Genomic DNA, 7,916 nt, shown 5'->3' with positions numbered 1-7,916 from the left:
AATCAGACTTTCTTTGAGATGTAGAGCCAGGGCTGGTACAAGGGTACCCCGAGGAGAACCTGGTATCTCTTATTTAATGTCATAAGCATTTGTGAAGTTTCCTGGGGTATTTCTAACCTCAATTCATATAATTAATAATTTTCTTGAGTTGATCTCCCTGTGTTATGCAGCAGCTTCCCACTAGCTATCTATTTTACATTTGGTAGTGTATATATGTCAATGTGATGATTGGTGATGACCTAGAGGGATGTGATAAGGAGGGAGAGAGGGAGGCTCAGGAGGGAGGGAATATGGGGGTATATGTATAAATACAGCTGATTCACTTTGTTGTACAGCAGAAACTGGCACAACAGTGTAAAGCAATTATACTCCAATAAAGATCTGAAAAAAAATAATTTTCTCTTTACATTGGATCATTTTCCAAAATGCTACATCATGTATCATACTTATTGTTACCTAATTTAGTTAGTCTAGTAGTTTCAAATATTATGTAGTATATTGGGAAGATTCTAAACAAGAGATACAGAGTTATGAAAATGTTTCAAAGAAGTTTAAAATTTCAATTTCAATGGGCATAAGCTTAATTTTGATTGATCAGAAATTCAGTACCTATCAGTCTGTTCTATATCTCCCTCTTAGGAGTTGCCATGTTTAAAAAAAAAAATCACATAATTGTGGTAGCACAAGTCACTGTTTTGTGTGGAGACACTCCGTTTTTTGGAGCAGTTTGGAGACATTATTTGAAAGTTTGATGCTTTTCTTCTAATAAGAGAGCCTTCTTTTATTGTAGAATGATATCCCCCCCCCCTTCCACTAAATATAAACAGTGTGTGTGTGTGTGTTGAATACAGACTTAGGGCTTCCTAGGTGGTGCAGTGGTTAAGAGTCTGCCTGCCAATGCAGGGGACATAGGTTCAATCCCTGCTCCAGGAAGATCCCACATGCCATGGAGCAACTAAGTACGTGTGCCCCCCCCGCCACACACACACACAAACAATAAATACAGACTTATATGTGTTTATTTTTCACACACAAAGACATATATATTTCTAAAATGGGTTGAACTTCCCAAGTTTAGTTGCATAGTTTCAGAAAAGTAAACATTCTCCAATTTTCTTTTTTAGGTTTTTGAGAAGGTTAAAGGTTGTACAATAGTTAATTTGTGCAAAGTACTTCAATCAAAATGGTGCTTTCTGGCTTCTCATCAAAGATAACTCTGACTCAATTACATATTTAGTTTTAACCAAGACAAGAATAATTTTGAGAATTATATTTTTATTACATGGCTTCAATTTTCAAGTGGGTAATGGAGAAAGATTGAAAGTTCTTAAACTAGGGAGGGACAAAGCTTTGCTTTGAGGCCTTATTCTACCAGCAGTGTTCATGGCTAAATAAGAGGGAATATGTGGGGAAATGCTAGAATAATAGGAGGCACTATAGTTCCACATTACAGTAGTTGTATTTAAACATAAAAATCCAGAAGTTGTGTGGTGGCTGAGGGACATGGATGACAGACACTGTGGTTGTAGATGCTATGGCTTACCATAAGAGAGATGTTGAATGTATTCTGAAGGTTCTCAGGCAAAAAGAACCCATGATTTTTGGAAATATTTATTGAGTTTTTCTATATACTCTGCATTGCTCTTAGAGCCAGTAGCCAAAGAGTAAACAAGATAGAATAAATGTTTATCCTTATATAATTTATAGTTTATAGAGGAAAACACAAGGATTTCAGGAAATAAAGAAGTCTGATGAGTGTTATAATGGAGAATCTACTGGAATTTATGAGAACATAATGACAGTTGACATTTATTGACTATTTACCACATGCCAGGCACTGTCCCAACCATTTTACTTAGGGTTTTATTCATTTAATTAACAGCAGACCAATGAAAAACTTACTATCTTTACTGTCTCTATTTTACAAATTTGAACAGAGAGATTAAGTAACTAGCCCAAATTGTTATAGTTTGTAAGTGTGTAAGTAGGAAATCAAGATTCACAAGACTCTCTAATTCCAGAGCCCCTACTTTTCTCTGTGATGGGAAGAAATTGATAACTGTAGTTACTGAAATGTTACAGAAAATGACCCAGCAGGAGAATCAGGTAATACCTTCTGATGTTTAAAAGTATAAACTATAGAAGGGATACACAATATTGCAAATTATTTCAGAGGTAACCTAGGGAGAGAACAACTGAAATGAGTTACTGCAACATTTGGAAAATTTCAGATAAAGAAATAAGGAAGTCTGGAAGTAGGACTCTGGTAGAAATATGTCCGTTTAGGAAATGGGAATAAAGAGGCGATGAAACAATGTAGTAGCTCTCCCTTCAAAGGTGAAGATAATGAGGAGATGGAGTTTACTTTGTATCTGCACTGAGAGATGTATAATCCCTAGAGTAAAGCGAAAATGAGTAGAAGAGTGAGTCAGTAAGGAAGTAAAGACAGATTATGATCCAGGATATATAATTTTTTATTACCTTTTATACATATAATCTAGTCCCTGGGGAAGCTACTGAGCAAGCTTCTAGTCTGTTTTTTTTATTATTATTTTTATTTTAAATTTATTTATTTATTTATTTTATTGGCTGTGTTGGATCTTTTTGCTGTGCGCGGGCTTTCTTTTTAGTTGTGGTGAGTGGGGGCTACTCTTCATTGTGGTGCACGGGCTCCTCATTGCCGTGGCCTCTCTTGTTGCAGAGCACGGGCTCTAGGCGCGTGTGCTTCAGCAGTTGCAGCACATGGGCTCAATAGTTGTGGCTCACAGGCTCTAAAGCACAGGCTCAATAGTTGTGACACGCGGGCTCAGTTGCTCTGCGGCATGTGGGATCTTCCTGGAGCAGGGGTCGAATCTGTGTCCCCTGCATTGGCAGGTGGATTCTCAACCACTGCACCACCTAGGAAGCCCTTCTAGTCTGTTTTTAACCAAGTGCATTACACTCACATTAAATCTGTGTCTAATCAGGTAGCAAGTGTGATAATAAAAGGCTTTTTGTTTCTATTGCTTAAAAGGACTGAAAATATTCAGAAATTATAGTAGTTCAGAAAGATTTCCCAGGCATATGTATTGCCTGCTCCTCTTAGAACCAAAAGAATCAAGTCTTAAGAACCTGAAATTACATTTCCAGTAACAACAGGGCAAAGACCAAGGATAAGGGAGTCTTCCCTGAGGTTTTCTGAACTAAGGAAGGTGAGTTTCTGAATTCAATTTATAATACTTATTTCCTGTTTTGAGATGAAAGTCCAGGGACCTAAATTTGCCCATTCCTTCCCATTTTGTGTTTCTGTGACTCAAGTGAAACTGGTGGAGTAATCTGTTGGAGGGGCATCAGAGAATGTCTAGAGATATGAAGGGGCTCAATTCTGTCCTGATCGATCCTTCTCCCCTATTGTTTGTTTTCTTCTATTATGTTTGCAGATGGCAGCACTGGCCTCAATGCTGGAGGCTAAGTCTGTGATGTCATTTGCTATATTTAGCTTATAAAAGCTCCAATAAAGGGCAAGTCCACATCACTCTGTATTATGATAATTGTAAAAGTAGATTCTATGGGACCAGGCAGGGCTAGTCTCTGACATTCCCAGTGTTTACCCTCCCTTGTAGTTTGAGACACTGTGGGAAGAGCTGAGTTGTTCTCTAATGTTATACTTTTCTCCTGTGTCCACAGATTCTCTTAGAGAAGAATAGCTCCTGGAAATGACTCTTTCTTGACTGAATTCATTCTTTTGGGATTAACTGACCAACCAGATATCTAACTCCCCTTGTTCTCACTCTTCTTAGAAATGTATGTGGTCACTGTGTTGGGAAATTTGGAATTGATAAAACTAATTGTGCTAAATTCACATCTACACACCCCCATGTATTTTTTCCTCTTTAACTTTTCCTCCATGGACCTCTGTTATTCCTCTGTGTTTACACCCAAAATTCTGATTATCTTCATATCAAAGAAGAATATTATTTCTTATATGGGGTGCATGACCCAGTTCTACTTTTTTTCTGTCTTTTTTTTTTTTTTTTGTCATTTCTGAATGCTATGTGCTGACATCAATGGCCTATGATTGCTATGCGGCCATCTGTAAGCCACTTTTGTATAGTATTGTCCTGTCTCCTTAAGTGTGTTCCAGCCTTATGTTAAATTCATGCTTGATGGCATTTTCTGGTGCCATGGCTCACACTGGATGCATGCTGAGACTGACCTTCTGTGATGCAAACATCATCAACCATTATTTCTATGACATCCACCCTCTGCTCCAACTCTCCTGCATGAGCACCTTCGTCAATGAGCTGGTAGTTTTCATCGTGGTGGGCATCAACATCACTGTGCCCAGTCTCACCATCTTTGTCTCTTATGGTCTCATCCTCACCAACATCCTCCACATCTGCTCCACGGAGGGCAGGTCCAAAGCCTTCAGCACCTGCAGTTCACACATAATTGCTGATTCTCTGTTCTTTGGACCATGTACATTTATGTATCTCAAACCATCTTCTGCTGGGTCTATGGATGAGAGAAGAATCTCTTCTCTCTTTTACACCAGTGTGGTTGCCATGATGAAACCCTTAATCTACAGTTTGAGAAATAAAGATGTGAAAATTGCTCTGAGAAGAACTCTGAGCAGGAGAGAGTTTTGATTAGAAACAGTCCCTCTCTGCGAGGTTAGTGACAGGGCAGGAAGGTTCTGTGTTTAATCATAGTAACTTTATTGATAATCCTCCTATTTCTTTCTTACCATGTTGAAGGAAATTTTAATCTTCTCTCAATTTATTTCCACTTTTTGTAGAGTAAGTCTTCTGTCTTTCCTCACCATGTGTACAATTTCCTTTCCTCACCTTTTCCCATTTATTAATACTATTAAGAAAGAAAAATTATCTCTGTTTTTTTTTTTAAGTATTTGAACTTTTTTTTCCCCTCTGGAAATAGAAGGCTGGTCTACAGGTGATCAAATCAGGAAACATTAGGGTGACATAGTGTCTTTGGGGATGTCTTATCTGCCACTTGACATTGGAAGCATAAATCAGACAATGTTTCCTCTTCCCATATTTCCAGTCTTCCTTTAGCAAGAATGTATCTCATTTAATCCCTGAGATGGAAGGTACCGTTATGACTGTTAAGTATAAACCACTTTGCTTCTGTAAACACTACACAATATGGTTCCTTTGGCAAAGGAGTTTTTACCTTTGCACACCCAGTCCTGCTCATAACGGATTGTTAAAATATATTGCCTGGATGAGAGGGTAAATCTCAGAGTAGATACTGCTTAATTTACAGTTATGTATCTTTTTCATGAAAACATCTAGACTAAATTAAATTGTATGATTTAAAGTTACTGATGTTCTTGGTATACTTTGCGTCTACTTTATCTCATTTTTGTTTCAGTAACCATGACACAGGAGAAAATACTCTAATTGTTGACTATGGTTTGTTCCAGGGTGATATTTCTCTCAGGGTGGGTGTTGCTTTTTTGGTTGTTTTTTGTTTAAGAAAGCAGTTTGTTGAGTTTTTTTGTTGTTGCTGGGAAAGAGGAGGCCTCTTTGGCTAGTATACTGGGGAGATGATTTGCTCAAGTAAGACTATTACTTCTTCCACAAAATTAATAGAAAAAAAAAACTTTAGAATATTTGCAAGAGTTCTTAATTCAGAGAACAGGGCATGGATATGAAGGAACCTAGAATCTTGTCATGAGGCTAAGACTCAACCAGACACATGGCCAATAAATAAGAGGTCCATGTGAGTAGTGTTCATGAGGCTTAGAAAGTGCATTTTACCATGGATTTTTGTCATATTCCATTTAGTACAATTAGTATACAGTCTATACAACTGTCATAAATTTATGATGCAAAATGGCCATGTAATAGTAGAGTTTGGGGAATGAAGTTAGAAAAGTCATGGTTACATTTGAGGAAGAAGTTAGAGAGAAGACATTTTTTCAGAAGATAAAATAATAATTAGTAACTAAAACTCAAATTATGGATAAAGACCTCGGGAAAAAAAAGTTTGCAAAGTAAAAGCCTGTTTTTATGATTCTCCTCTTTCTTCTGGAAGACCCTGGAAATATTACAGTGAAAACAGGATTTCTATGGGTAGGATAAAAACTTATGTTATTTGATATTAAACAAAAGTTAAACCCACCAACCTCTAACCCTGTGGGTTTGACCTGGGCACAACTAAATCGTTCCTGGTTTTGCTGGCGTCCATATGTTACTTCCTTATGTATTTTAAGGCATAAAATCCTCAAAATGCTGCAAGACAATGATAATTTGAAAGAAACATTTAGTGACTAAATCAAGTTATGACCATGTCTTTTCTAGAATAGGATGTTAGATTCATTGTTTTTTGGTTTGTTTTTCTGTTTGTTTATTTTTGAGAAAATAGTGAGCATGTTTAGTCTAAAGTGCTTCAACTTTAAGCAAGTGACAATTGCACCATTTTGTAAGATAACTTTAATAATATTTTCGATTTTACTTGTTTTCTAATCTCCACTCAAGAATTAGATACTGTGAATGTAGCAACACTAGTATGTTTGCTTGTTTGCTCTTTGGATGGTCAGCATTCACTTATAGTTTTGAGTCCTGCTAAACCCTTGATTTATGCTTTTCAGTGACCACTCAGAGCACATACCTGATATCAATGTCGATATGTATGATTTTCGCTTACCAAGTGTTTATATAAAAGAGTTGACCTAAGTTGGTGTTTCTTTTGTTTTATTTGCTTACTGTCCCATTCCATAAAATTGTTTTCCTTATTGAGAGAGAATGTATCAAAATATGTAAATAGTAATTACACTATTTGGGAACCTTTGTAGGCATTGCAGAGGTGCTTTCCCTCTGTTTTGTATTTCATCATTATTTGAGTTGCCAAAAATGTGTTAATGCTGGTCAAAACCTTTCATTTGAGATGAAGTTCTAAATACAAATTAAATTTGTTTCATTTTTGGAAAAAAATAACTTCCTTTCAAATTAGGTTTTATTCTTTCAGATTTTTTTTGAAAAAAAAATTAAAGTTTAAATACCACTTGTAAATGTTACATTTGGTCAAGTTTGAAAAGAAGCAACTTAGTTATAACCTCTTGTTAGCAACTCAAGCTGTGTGAGTCTGTTTGGACCTCACTAAAAAGAGGGGAATAAACTTAGTGTGTTTTACATGTGTACATAGAGTTATCCTTTACAACATTTGCTTTTTTGTGTTACAAGCTAAAGAAGTTATGAGAGGAAGAATAACTCTATGGAAGTTGTACAGCTGAGAGTTAAACAAGCAAACCCTGAGTTTCTCCTGTGTCTGTGTAATAGGAGGGAATTTTTCCAATTCAGTGTGAAAACATGGACTTTCTGGGCAATAACAGAAAATGACCCCCTTAGTTAAGCCATAAAGAAAATTTCCCAACTTTATTAATGCCATCCTCCATTGCTTTTTATACAGCGTCCCTACACACACACCCACACACAGATATATAAAATACAAATCTTGTATTTTATGAGATCTCTGCCTGGCATCTACTGAATGACATGCAATCCATTTTCATCTTTGTAAGCCCATTCAGGTAGATGTTTCCAGGTTCCAGGTCCTGAGAGGAAGAGCTGGATAGGAAATATTTGCTGAATCCAGGAAGAAGGAAGAGTTATTGCTTCAACCATTCATTTACTTTTGTAAAAACAAAACAAAGTGAAATACAGCACAACATATATTTTGTACCTAAGTGCCAAGAAACGTGTAGTAATGTGGTATATGCCACCATCATAAAGAAGGGGATGTGAGAAGTAGCTATAAATATAGATATTTCATAATGTAACATAGTAGATTTACATCCTCCATGTGGGTAGAAGATAAAATAGATCTTACATGGTTACAATTATTCCTGAAAATTGAATATGTCAGCACATGTCCGTTTTGAGGACAGACATAGTATTTTTCCCTAAGTTTGG

The 7,916-nt window shown here is 36.5% G+C and overlaps 1 pseudogene; it reads left to right on the top strand.

Moving 5' to 3' along the window:
- Positions 1 to 2,085: 2,085 nt before the first annotated feature.
- LOC130860933 (olfactory receptor 8B3-like) lies at positions 2,086 to 4,628 on the top strand (annotated as a pseudogene).
- Positions 4,629 to 7,916: the final 3,288 nt, after the last annotated feature.

Source organism: Hippopotamus amphibius, chromosome 9, assembly GCF_030028045.1.
Source record: "Hippopotamus amphibius kiboko isolate mHipAmp2 chromosome 9, mHipAmp2.hap2, whole genome shotgun sequence".
Classification (NCBI taxonomy): Eukaryota; Metazoa; Chordata; class Mammalia; order Artiodactyla; family Hippopotamidae; genus Hippopotamus; species Hippopotamus amphibius.
This window is presented reverse-complemented; position numbering and strand designations above follow the sequence as displayed.